Source organism: Piliocolobus tephrosceles, chromosome 7, assembly GCF_002776525.5.
Source record: "Piliocolobus tephrosceles isolate RC106 chromosome 7, ASM277652v3, whole genome shotgun sequence".
In the NCBI taxonomy this organism is placed as follows: Eukaryota; Metazoa; Chordata; class Mammalia; order Primates; family Cercopithecidae; genus Piliocolobus; species Piliocolobus tephrosceles.
Window position 1 is genome coordinate 51,858,790 of NC_045440.1, and position 13,955 is coordinate 51,872,744.

Here is a 13,955-nt window from a genome sequence, read left to right on the forward strand (position 1 = left end):
TACAGATTGAGAACATATGTCCTTGATTTTACTGTTTATCTCTTTCTTCCTGCTCTGAAAATTCTCTTTTGCTGCACATAGGGAACCTGAAAGAGTGTACTGAGCCATTTAACCACGTGTATGAATCTGGAAGTGTGAGGGTGTTAGGACCTCTTGGGCAAACCTTGGGCAGTGTGAAGCAGGCGTGGTCAGCAAACCTCTTCTTCCATGTGTACAGCAGACAGCCCTTCCCAGTTGGTCAGAGGATCACCAGTAGGATTGAAGCCTCTTTGCCCACAGTGGTAACCAGTTCAATTTTTGACTATTCAATTGGCTTTCTTTCTTTCCTTATTTCACTATTCTAAATTCCCCCAGTTTTATTCACTGAAATATTTCAAATAAAACTAGCTGTATACAAGTTTTTGTCTCCAGTTATGCTTTTTAGAAGAACATAAGCTAAAAATATGACAGTGTTCTATTTCATAATCTGGGTGGTTGTTACACAGAAGTAAAGAGTAATGAGTGTCCTATTCAGCAGTAGAAAGTTTATTTTAAAAACATATACTCCAACTTGGGAGATTCTAAGCAGATTCTAAGACCATACTATCTCATGAAAACTTCTTACCCTAATATAAATGATATCCACTTACTCTTAATATACCTTTTCTTGTCTTCTTGAAAATATTCCATTCCATATCCCTCTTATCTGATGCAAGTCTGTATGAGTCCATGAGATTTTTATTTTCTCTCTTTTAAAATTGTCATTAAAAAATAATTTTAGATGCAAAAAGATTGCACAAGTTATTTTCATATACACTGAGCTTCCGCAAATGTTAACTGACATAATCACAGTACAAATATTAAAATCAGGAAATTAATGTTGATACAACACTATTATCTAATCTACAGGCCCTATTCAAATTCATCACTTGCCTCACTAATACCATTTTCCCAGTCCAGGACCAATTGAGGGTCACACGTTGTATTTACTTGTCATAGTTCTCTTGTCTTCTCTAATCTTGGGCAGATCCTCAATATTTCTGCTTTTGCGACCTTGTCATTTTTGTTTCCATTTTAATACCACTATTTTTCTTTTTTACTTAACCAGACTAGACCGATATAGTTCAGTGTGGCCTTGTAACTGAGCTAAAATCAGTAACATATAAGGAGATATAATGTGGGACTCTGCTCTTCCTGTCTCATGAAACTCCCTGCTAATGTTCTCCATACCATTTCCCTACCAGCTGCCTGGATCAGAGGTAGTCACTCAGTGGGGAAAGGGGGCTGGATGTTGAAGCCATGGAAGAAGGCAGAGCTCCTGTCATCTTGAGGCTCTGATGTGAAGAATGGCCAACACAATACCTACTCACTGCAGGTATCATTCATAAGCAAGAAAGAACTCTATTATGTTTGAGTAATTTTGCATTTGTATTTGACTTATTTAACTAGTTGTTTGGGGGTCCAGACTACCATAACTAGTTCACAGAAAAAAATTGATTTGAGGAGTTAGGCAAAGTGCTTAAAATAAGCAATGGGTTTCCAGATTGGGGATGGGGGAGTTGATGAGGGCAGAGAACTATGATATGGAGATGAGGATGCAGGAGAGTGCAGCTGACTAGAGGGGCGCATGGGCTTTCTGAAGAATGACTACAATCAATTGAATACACAGTGCAGTGTCAATTCATTAATTGAGACCCCGCACCTAGTCAGATTCATTTTCAAGCACTACAGACTACGTGTTTTCCTGGAGTTGTATCAGACACTGAAAATTCCAGGGTCCAAATCCGAATTCATGACCTCCCCACAAAATTCTCCTGTGAGTTTTAGCTTAGAAAAACGCCACCACCATCTACACAGTTATTCAGATCCAGAAATCTCTAAACCACAGAAATAGCCTTCTAGTTTTTATGCAACATCCAGTTTTATCACCTCCATCCACTCCTTTCTCCAAATGTTGCCAAAATTTTCACTTTAAAAGCAAATCTGATAAGATGACCTCTTTCCTTCTCCCCTTCTCTCTGCTCCCAATCTACGGTTATGAATCATGAATGTTTTCCTTTATTATAAAAGCATATTCCTTAGCGTGGCATCTCTGGCGTTGCATAATTCAATTATTTGCCCCTTAAGATTCTCTTTATTGTCACTCCAGGGATTTTGGATATGCTGGTGTTTTGTTGTTGGTGGTTGTTTGTTTTTCAGCATAGGAGAGATTTCTCCAACTACTGATGACTAACTCACTTCCCACACCTTAGATCAACTCTCACTTTCTTTAGGAGACCTTCATTGAACCCACAGTGACATATGTTCCTGTTGACTTCCTGTACTTCTCCATTTGTAGAACTCATTGTAATTATGGATAGGTGTTCACTATTTGTATAATTGATCTAAAAATAGATCCTTTGGAAACAGAAGATGCTTGTTTCATTCAGTAATTATCTTGTTCATATTTTGAGTAAATGCAAAATGTATCTTCTCCCCAAATGGCTCCTACCACATCTTCTGTATCTTGATCTCCTTCCCCAGTCTGGTGAGCTGACTTAGAGACACAAAAAAAAAAACCTCAATCACTTAGAGCATTATACAGAAACTATGAATTTTCAAAATCTATAAGCAAGTGCTTACAAGCTATTGTGGGGATATGTGAGTGAGTGTCATGATTATGCAGGGCAGGTTACACAGCAACACTTCAGGGAGGATTTAGGGGTTGAGATAAGCTTTACAGAAGGAGAGAAACTTGATTTGACAGGAATAATTAGGATCAGAAAACCACCAAATGGAAAAATGTGTGCATTCATACACTCGGCAAACAGAGTTACAGGCAAGCAAAGATAAGCATCCATAAGCTCTTCTATCGAATGCTAAAAATGAGCAGGAGGAAACGCACAACAAATCACACTAATGAAATGTGGGCAGTTCTCTCTGCACACCGTTATGCAGTTCATTATATTGTTTTTAGCTGAACAACTGATTAAAAAGGGTAACACTATTTGGGTTTTATTTCTTTTATGTATTGAAAAGTCAAGGTTAGGGGATTCTGGGACTATTTAGAGATTCAACACCAGAACTTTGGGTCTGCTTTAGTGTGATTTTACAGACCTCTGGGCTTGCTTGTAAGGGAACTACAGCAGTGCCAGGTATCCTATTCTGATATGATGATGCCCTAAGTGGCTATCTTCTCTCATGGCTCATCCAGTTTCTCGGCAGAGTAGGTGGGGGTGAAGGCTGCAGATCTCATTCAGCGACCTGTGACCATAGCAGATCTATTGCCCAAGGCACAGAAAGTCAGTACAACACTGAGGGTTGCAGCAGAAAAAGAGCTTAATAATTGTAGGGCAGCCAAATGAGGAAATAGGAGGAAATCTCAAATCTGCCTCCCCAAGGAGTTTGGGGGTGGAGCTATTAAGGGGTTTAGCATAAGCTGGGGTATGAGGATCACTGATTAGTCAGCATGCAGGACCAAGTCATGGGACCAGGAGAGGAAGAAACTGCATTCTCATGATGATTAGGTTTCTTTGTGAGGATCTTTAAACTGTTTGGTGTCAGTCATTCAGCCAGAATTCAGGGTCAAAACACCTTAAGCAATCCTTTCTTTTTTTTTTTTTTTCTTTTTTTTCTGAGACAGAGTCTCTTTCTGTCGCTCAGGCTGGAGTGCAGTGGCCTGATTTCCACTTGCTGCAAGCTCCGCCACCCGGGTTCACGCCATTTTCCTGCCTCAGCCTCCCGTGTAGCTGGGGCTATGGTGCCTGCCACCGCGCCCAGCTAATTTTTGTATTTTTAGTAGAGACGGGGTTTCACCGTGTTAGCCAGGGTGTTCTCGATCTCCTGACCTTGTGATCCGCTCGTCTCGGCCTCTCAAAGTGCTGGGATTACAGGCGTGAGCCACCGCACCCGGCCTAAGCAATTCTTAAATTAAAACATTATGATTCTAAGGTAAGCAGTCTTATCTGTAGGAACAACAGGGATACAGATGGTCAGTATCTAGTTCTGTGTAACTTGGAATTACAAGGAAGTAATTCAAAGTTAATTCAATTAATTAAGCCTGATTAATGGATACTTATAACCATATTTCTGCCCAGAACCCAGAATGTAATTCTAGTTAACATTGTGAGGACAGCATCCAACCTTCCATCCACACCACTCCAGGTCAGGATTGGGTAACAGAGCCATGTTGCAGTTGGGAGCCAGGTTACGGAGCTGAGTAGCTAACATTTTCTATCCTGACAGCCGGCCTACATCTGCAAGAAAGGGATGTTCCCAACTATGGGTACTGTGTAACCTGTCAACAGTGTATGCACATGTAGAAATCTCAGTTATTAAGTTATTACTTATTAGCTCTGACCAAATGACGAAGATCTTCAAGGAAGAAACAGTACTTCAACTAATATGCACTTGAGAGCCAAACTTGTTCCTGAACTGGGGAGACATGGAAAGTAGAATGGTGGAAAAACAATCATAGCCCCAGTCCCTCAGGCCATTGGACTTGCCGGTGTCCCTCAGGCCATTGAACTTGCTGTAGCATCTTCCTCAAGACTTGCACGTGACTGGCTGCATTTTGTCATTCGGATATCTGCTCATTTGGACACATGCCACACTCTCAGAGATGCCTTCCTGATGTCCTCATCTCAAATAGTTATTTTCCTGCTGAAATCGCACCTGTCAAATGCTCTTTAAGGTATAAAGCTCTCCAAGTTAACACCTGGAATGTTTTCGATGAGATATGTAAGAGCAAATTAATAATATAACTAGAAGAAAGACAAAATGACTAGGTAGATTGTGGTATAACAAAAAATAAATAAATACTTACTTACTTTTGTCTGGGTTCCTGGTACAAAATTTCTAAAATCTTTGGAGTCTCTGCAGGGACAAGAGTGTCTTTTCTGTGCTAATGAGACCACAGGTGGCTGGGGTCTCCTAGCTAGCTTCAGGATGGGGGCTGATGACCAGAAATAAAAAAAGCAGGCATGAATAGAGGGTCAAAATTCTCATTAGTCCCTCCCTCCTAATTCCCCACCCCAGTCTGGGGACTGGGAGACAGGCTAGAGGCTGAGTTCAGTCACCAAAAGTCAATGATATAACTAATCATATCTATGTAATGAAACCTCCATCAAAATCCCTAAACAATGTGGTTTGCAGAGCTTCCAGGCTGGTGAGAGTGTGGGACACCTGGGAAAGCCACCGAAGCACCACACCCCTCCACAGCTTGCCCTGTGCATCTCTGCCATTTTGGCTGTTCTCGAGTTGTATACATTATAATAAACTGGTAATAGTAAGTAAAGTGTTTTCCTAAGTAAGTTCTATGAGTCATTCTAGCAAATGATCAAATTTGATGGGATATTCTAGGAACTGCTGAGTTTGTAGTTGGTGAGGCAGAAGTGCATGTAGCCCGGGCAACCCATCTGTGGCTGGCATCTGAAATGGGGTCAATCTTGTGGGACTCCCTTAAAATTGTGGAGTCTGATGCTAACTCTAGGTATTCAGTGTCAGAATTAAGTTGAAATGTTGAATACCCAGTTGGTATTAGACATTTAGAGAACTGGTTGGAGCTAGGAGGAAAAAAACTGCTCATTGATAAAAACATTAAATACAGGGATAAACATTGACAAAGAAGGAAAATAAATCATAAACTACAAACACTTGCTAATATAGAGACAAAAATAGTAAAAAAAAAAAAAAAAAAAAAAAAAAAAAAAAAAAAAAAAAAAAAAAACTTAGCAAGTAAGAGTGATACTTCATTAAGATTAAGATTATAAGCTACCACCAAAAAGTGACCTTAAGAAAAACCATTGTTTCCAATGGCAAGATTCATTAAGGGAATACACACAAAAATAGCAAAAGAGTAAAACATTATTCATTTGATTGTGCCTGAAATGACATTTGTTTTTGTTTTCCAACACTACACTGATATGTAAAATGGCACCTGAAATAAGTCATTTCTTCTTAATAGAATCTCATAGTGAACAAAAAAATAAAATGAAATTAAATTAACAGAAAATATAATATCTTAAAGCAGGTACCAACATTATGCATAACGGTAAAGTCACCATAAGGTTTATTTTCAGATAATATGATGGTGAGCTAGAAAAACAATAGAATTAGCTGCACCTACCTCCAACTACAATGACTCACAAAAGTGCTAATGAGGGTAAGATTCAGAATACTCTTTTATGAATAAGACAGATTTTCTTCTTGCATCACTGATACCATCCTGATTCCAGTGTAAGTGCTAAGGAGAAAGACACCTGGAGACGTAGGGAGACAAGATAGGAGGGAAGCCTTTATTAAGCAGATATGGAAGAGAAATATTGTACCTTTCTATTTCAGAGGACTGTGGAAAGGAGAAGGTAATTAGAGCGATTGTAAGGTTGAAATCTTGGATTCTTTTTTTTTTTTTTTTTTGAGACGGAGTCTCGCTCTGTCGCCCGGGCTGGAGTGCAGTGGCCGGTCTCAGCTCACTGCAAGCTCCGCCTCCCAGGTTTACGCCATTCTCCTGCCTCAGCCTCCCGAGTAGCTGGGACTACAGGCGCCCGCCACCTCGCCCGGCTAGATTTTTTTTATATTTTTTAGTAGAGACGGGGTTTCACAGTGTTAGCCAGGATGGTCTTGATCTCCTGACCTCGTGATCTGCCCGTCTCGGCCTCCCAAAGTGCTGGGATTACAGGCTTGAGCCACCGCGCCCGGCCGAAATCTTGGATTCTAATGTCCTCCTAACTGTGGAATTGGCTGTGAGAAAGAAGGGGGAGGTGAGGAGAGAGCTGAAAATAGAGGAAAGAATTAGGCCCAGTTCCCATTTGGTTTTCCAAGAAGCTAGTACTTCACTTTTTCGTTTTAAAGAATGTTGGTCTTTAATAGAACTTCATTTCTTTAAAATTTAACAGAGATCAAAGTACAGAACATCAGAAGGTATTCTCCATCTGCACTTCTGAACATTCACACTGTTGGAACAGAGGTCACTTGAATTTTAAGGAAATATATTTTAAGGAAATATATTAAAAATATTTAAATCCAATTAAGTATACAATTCTGTATTCTGATAAATCTATACAGGCATTTAATTACCACTACAAGATACAGCACAATTGCATCACCTAAAAACATTCCCCCTTGCTCTTTATAGTCAAGCCTTTCCCAGACTTACAGCCCTGATAGCCATGGAACTATGTCCTAGCAGTTTGAAAGCAATAATGAGATTTATTTTGTGCAGTTATTTTTATTTATTTATTTATTTTTTACCAAAAAGTTTTATTTTCCAATTATTTGGCATCATTTTAAAAGTACCTTTATTGGGATATGATTTTTTTCACTTCTTACTCCCAGTCTTCCTGCTCTTAGACTCAAAAATACTTTGACAGAAAAAGGTAGAAGAACCAGAGGCTAAGTAATCTGGAAAAATAATTATATAGAGCGTTTCTCACTTTGTTTTTTTCTTTCCTCTATCCTTCCCTGTTGAGCATGCATGCTATAGACAGTGCGCGTACTGGCACTCTCTGTGGAGCCCCTCTTAACATCCATGTGGTAAAGAAAATATCCGTAAGTTAGCACAAGCTCAAAAAGAAGAATACGGGAAATGATTAAGGAGCATGATGTCACTAAGACATCACAGAGAAAGGAAATTAACCTGTAGTCAAACATTAGAGTACAGACCTCCCACCCTACCGGAAATTAAGCCAGATCTTAAGATTCCACCGTGCTTGTGAAAAATAATGGAACCAATCACTGATAGAATTTGATGACTCTCCTGGGGCAGACCACTGCTCACATTGGTTTCAATGTTAGCTGAATACCCAAAGTCAGTATTAGACTCAACGGTGGAGTGAATAGCATCCACATGCATACAAGACCAGCCTGAGCACCAGCCTGAGATCAGGCACCCTCTTCCTCCATCGCCAATGCCATGAGTCTCTGAAACACCCATGCCATCTTAAAGAGAAAACAGAAGGAAAATAAAACAATACCAAAAACAATCCAACACATATCTCCCAAATCAATGAATGATCCGAAAGAGAATATTTCAGTTGATAGACACTGAGAAAATAATTAAAGAGAGGTCTAATGGGTGTATTAAATAAGTTACATAAAATAGATACTTTTTATTTAAAAATTTAGGTATAGTTTTTTTGTAAACCAAATAGTTAAACATTTAATATATTTCACTGCTTTTATATATAGCAGCAGAAAATAAATGGAGACACCTATCAAGTTCGTGGATATAAACTACTATTGCAAACATATTAACTCTCTACAAGACTGTCCATACAATTAAATTAATCTAATCAGAAGAAGGAAAACCAATAATTTCTAACATCAAGAAGCAGGACTTCCTTGTTTCTAAAGTTCATCTAATTATATAAAATTATAAAAAATGAGTTATTGGATAGACATATTTTAGAATATATTATAGAATTTAATCAGTACATAAAAGATGTTAACAACCTTACAATAGACAGACGAAGTTGGAAATTGATGGTTACTCAGTTACTATTGTGGGGAAAATAACTTTTGAAACAATTTTTTAAAATGTGATCTATTGAGGTCACTAAAGGAAAATCCTACTAAATACAGAATGTACATTGTGTTTGTCTTTGTTTATGTCCTGTGCATGCAGAAAGACTATCTCTGTGTGGAGATATTTTATCACTACATGTAAGCATAAATTTATAAAGAAAATGCTGAGCTGCAAGTGATTTTTAAGCATTCTGTGATCCATTTACACTTTGTTTCTTTGTTTCTTTGTTTCTTTCTTTCTTTTTTTTTTTTTTTTGAGATAGAGTCTAGCTCTGTCTCCCAGGTTGGAGAGCAGTGGCATGATCTGGGTTCACTGCAACCTCTGCCACCCGGGTTCAAGTGATTCTTCTGTCTCAACTTCCTGAGTACCTGGGATTACAGGCATGTGTCATCATTCCTGGCTATTTTTTGTATTTTCAGTAGAGACAGGGTTTCACCATATTGGCCAGGCTGGTCTCGAACTCCTGACCTCAGGTGATCCACCCACCTTGGCCTCCCAAAGTGCTGGAATTACAGGCGTGAGCTGCCGTGCCTTTTTTTTTAAGGAATTTTAACAATTTTATAGATTTATGTCCACTGCCTTGTTTTACCTGCAACATATAAACATAATTCTTATTTGGCCATTATCTACATTGTTTTTGTTTAGTATATTGTCCCAATTTTTATTAAACCATAATTTATATACAGTAAAATTAATCCAATTCAGTATACAGTTCTGTATTCTGATAAATCTATACAGGCATTTAACTACCACCACAAGATACAGCACAATTGTATCACCTAAAACATTCCCCCTTGCCTTTTATAGTCAAGTGCTTCCCAGACTTCCAGCCCCTGACAGGCCCAGGTCTGTTTCCTGTTCCTGCATTATGGGGGGAAAAAGAAAAAAACAAAGAAAGCCTTCAATTTTCCTTATCTGTCTTTTTTCAGTTTTCACTGTAGAGATCGTTCGCTTCTTTGGTTAATTCCTAGGTATTTAATTTTATTTGTGTCTATTCTAAACGGGACTATTTTTCGTTATTTCTTTTTCAGATTGTTCACTGTTTGCATATAGAGATGTTTTTGAGCTTTGTATGTTGATTTTGAATCCTGCAACTTTACCAAATTTGTTTACCAGTTCTAATAATTTTCTGATGGGGTCTCTAGATTTTTCCAAATATAAGCTCATGTCATCTTCAAATAAGGATAATTTTACTTCCTTTCCAATTTGGATGCTGTTTATTTATTTGTCTGGTCTGATTGTTATTTTGGTTCTTCATTATGAATTTAGGTATAGGTTTAGGTCAGTGAGAATTCTGTTGGGCCCTTCTGTAGGGTGTGTGTGTGTGTGTGTGTGTGTGTGTGTGTGTGTGTGTGTGTGTGTAAAGGTGCGATCACAGTCCATGGATTTGAGGAAAACCTTTCCCTCATCCTTGTGGTGAAACTTTGAAGGTAGCAAACATTAAGCACTACAGTTTTTCTCTTGGTCTGTTTTTCTCATCCATCCTTCCCCTCACCCCTACTCTGAATGCACTGATATTTTGAAATGTACCACTTTAGAAATCCAAGATTATCCAGATGTGAGGAAGAGGAGGACTCTCAGGTAAAACTAACCTCTGTGGTTACAGAATAGGATTTTCCTCAAGGATTGTGGAACCCACACTCTGAAGAGGAGGGGACTGTCCATAGCAGAGGAAAGGAAGGGACCCTGAGACTGGGCAGCAAGGACTTTCTACTCCTTAAAAGGCACTGAGCACAGTGCTCACATCCAGGTTCACTGTGAGTAGTGCTAGTTTTTTGATGTCATTTAAAATTCTTAAATTCTTTTAGATTCATCTTATAACCATCAAACACATGTATTCAAATAATTCTTTTGAAACAGAACATGAATTTTCTGAGTCCCTGTGTGTGCAGAAGTATTTTTCTATTGACTTTAATTATTACATACAAATTACTGAGAACAAATGTCTTGAGTTACAATCCTTTCTCAGTCAGCACTCTCTGAGGCCATTTGGCTAATGATTAGATAGAATTCTTTTTAGGCTGACGTCAACAAATTCTAACCTCTTTAGTTCAGAATACACATTCCCATTTTTAAGGTAGAAATGCTTCATTTAATACTATGCTATATAATTGCTTAGCTTCATTTGTAAAAAGATCTTCCTTGGGTCCAGCCCTCATTTTACTATTGGTTCACTATTCTTTTTTGTCTATGATCCCCACCCAGTCCCTGGTTTTGATAAGATTCCCTTCAGCATGCTGTGCTATAGGAGGTAGTGTTGTTCCCCTCACTCATCGTTCACCTGAACCATCAGGCCCAGTCAACAAGTGTTGTCCCTGAACCACCCAAGACCCCTCCCAGGGGATCTGCTGCTCCCTGCACGCTGTTTATCCATTGCTCACCACTGCCCTTTACTTATAGGGAGCCCGTGTTCAAGTCGTTGCTCACCAGTTTCTCTCTGTAGAGTGGAATAGAATGAGATTATAAATCTTGGGAGTTCTAGAAAAAAATAACTGTCTAGCAGTCCACTTTCAAATCTATGTAAACAATGAAAACCAGAATGCACTTTCACTCTGTTGTCAGAATTCAGATGATATTTTTCCTGTTGAAAGGTCAATGGAATTAGACGAATAATATAAAGCCAGTAGTTGTACTTACTTGGTGTCTCTCAAAGCAAATAGGGAGATCATTATCCCTTTACTGTGTGTACCTGGACTCAGACAGCCAGGGATAATTTTAATGAGAAAATTCAGCAGTCACCTCTTTACTGTGTTTTTGCAGCCTTTCCAAGCAGCTGGGCTACTTTTTCTTCCATCAGTACAGTCGTTCCTCCATACAGTTTCCTCTGGAAAACTGGTTACAAGACTTCCCACAAATACCAAAATCTGAGGATGTTAAAGCCCCTTACATGAATGGCATAGTATTTACATATAATCTGCATACATCCTTCCAAACTTTAAATCATTTCTAGATTATTAATAATACCTAATGCAATGTACATGCTATGTAAATAGTTCTTAGACTGCATTGGCTTTTATTTGTGATATGGGAGGGGGGCAGGGAAGTGCTGGGAGGAGAAGGATAAGGCCCCCGGCAAGGGCTGCACCCTCAGGCCTGTGTCCACGGACCTAGTTGAGGACAGGCATTTCTGTTTTCATACCCAAATATTGCATTTTCAAGACCACCCTGGCCCATCACGCCCCCTATCCTGTGTCCATAAAAACACTGAGACTCTAGAGGGCACAGACATAAGTCTGTGGACTTTGAGAGGAACATATTGGTGGAAGAACACACAGGCAGTTGAACATCGAGGAGAGCCAAGTTCTCCAGCAGAAGCCAACAGGCCATTGACTGCAGGACAATGTGAAATTCAGCTCGGGTGGTTATAGTGTGTCTGGAATTGGTGGGTTCTTGATCTCACTGACTTCAAGAATGAAGCCGCAGACCCTCGCGGTGAGTGCTACAGTTCTTAAAGATGGTGTGTCCAGAGTTTGCTCCTTCAGATGTTCAGGTGTGTCTGGAGCTTCTTCTTTCTGGTGGGTTCATGGTCTCGCTGTCAGAGTGAAGCTGTAGACCTTCACAGTGAGTGTTACAGCTCACTGTGGACCCAAAAATAAATAAAGGCAGCGTGGACCCAAAGAGTGAGCAGCAGCAAGATTTATTGCAAAGAGCGAAAGAACAAAGCTTCCACAGTGTGAAAGGGCACCAGAGCAGGTTGCCACTGCTGGCTTGGACAGCCTACTTTTATTCCCTTATCTGACCCCACCCACATCCTGCTGATTGATCCATTTTACAGAGAGCTGATTGGTACGTTTTGACAGAGTGCTGATTGGTGCATTTACAATCCTTGAGCTAGACACAGAGTGCTAGACAGAAAAGTTCTCCAAGTCCCCACTAGGTTAGCTAGATACTGAGTTAGCTAGATACAGAGTACCAATTGGTGTATTTATAAACCTTGAGCTAGACACAGAGTACTGATTGGTGTGTTTCCAAACCTTGAGCTAGACACAGAGTGCTGATTGGTGTATTTACAATCCTCTAGCTAGATATAAAAGTTCTCTAAGTCCCCACCAGACTAGCTAGATACAGAGTGCTGACTGGTGTGCATAAAACCCTCCAGCTAGATATAAAAGTTCTCCAAGTCCCCATCCAGCTCAGGAGCCCAGCTGGCTTCACCTAGTGGATCCTGTACTGGGGCTGCAGGCAGAGCTGCCTGCCAGTCCCTAGCCACGCCTGCACTCCTCAGCCCTTGGGCTGTTGATGGGACCAGGTGCCACAGAGCAGGGGACAGTGGCCATCGGGGAGGCTCAGGCCAAGTGGGAGCCCACTGCATGGGGGAGCTCAGACATGGCGGACTGCATAAACGCTGCCCCGCGGGGAGGCAGCTAAGGCCTGGCGAGAATTTGAGTGCAGGGCCTGGTGGACCAGGCATAACCTCTGCAGCTGCTGGCCCGGGTGCTAAGCCCCTCACTTCCCTGGGCCTGCCATGCTGGTCGGCAGCTCCATGTGCCGGGAGCCCACACCCACCAGAACTTGCGCTGGCCTGTGAATGTCATGCACAGCCCCACTTCCCACCAGTGCCTCTCCCTCCACACCTCCCAGCAAGCAGAGGGAGGCGGTTCTGGTCTCAACCAGCCCAGAGGGGGGCTCCCATGGTTCCGTGGCAGGCTGAAGGGCTCCTCAAGTGCCACCAGAGTGGAAGCCAAGGCTGAGGAGGCACTGAGAGTGAGGGCTGCTAGCGTATTGTCACTTCTCAATCCCCCCTCTAAACAGGACACTCCAACTGCTGTTGGGAATTTGGTCTATGACCACTCTAGTTACTTCCTGCTGGATAGGGGCAATGAAGGGGCCCTGCAGTTGTAGTGTCCTCCAGAGGGGAGCTCTCAATGCCAGTGAAAGCTCCAGTGGGTTGGTCCAGGGGTCCTTGGTAGAAGTTGTTAGTTGAGCTCATTTGGGGTTCCATTTGTAAGACCATCTGTAGCTTGATGGCCTCGATTCTACAGGAAACAAATTTGACAAGAAGGTTAAAGATACAGGGTCCAAAGGCAAGTAACAGCAAGATGGCTGCCATGGGACCTAGAAAGGGGAGAAGCCATGTTGCCCAACTCCAGAGGTTGTTATAATAATTTGAAAGGCGTTGTCTGATTTCAGAAGTCTTTTTTTGTAAATGCCAGGCAGCATCTCGTACTATCCCTGATAGGTTAATATAAAACCAACACTCTTCCTCTAAGAAGGCACAGAGTCCTTCTTTCTCAGCAGTGATGAGTTCTAAACCTCGGTGGTTTTGGAGAGTCACTGCTGCTAAAGAGTCTATTTGAGATTGTAGAGTAAGGATAGATTTCGTTATTTCTTGCAAATTGTCTGAGAAATCCTTTGAGAGTGTGTGGTAGTAGGATAATGAAGTAGATAAACCAGCTATTCCGATTCCTGTAGCAGTAGCCATTCCTAGCCCTGCAAGTAGGGGTATTAATTGTATGATTCGGTGCTGATGGAC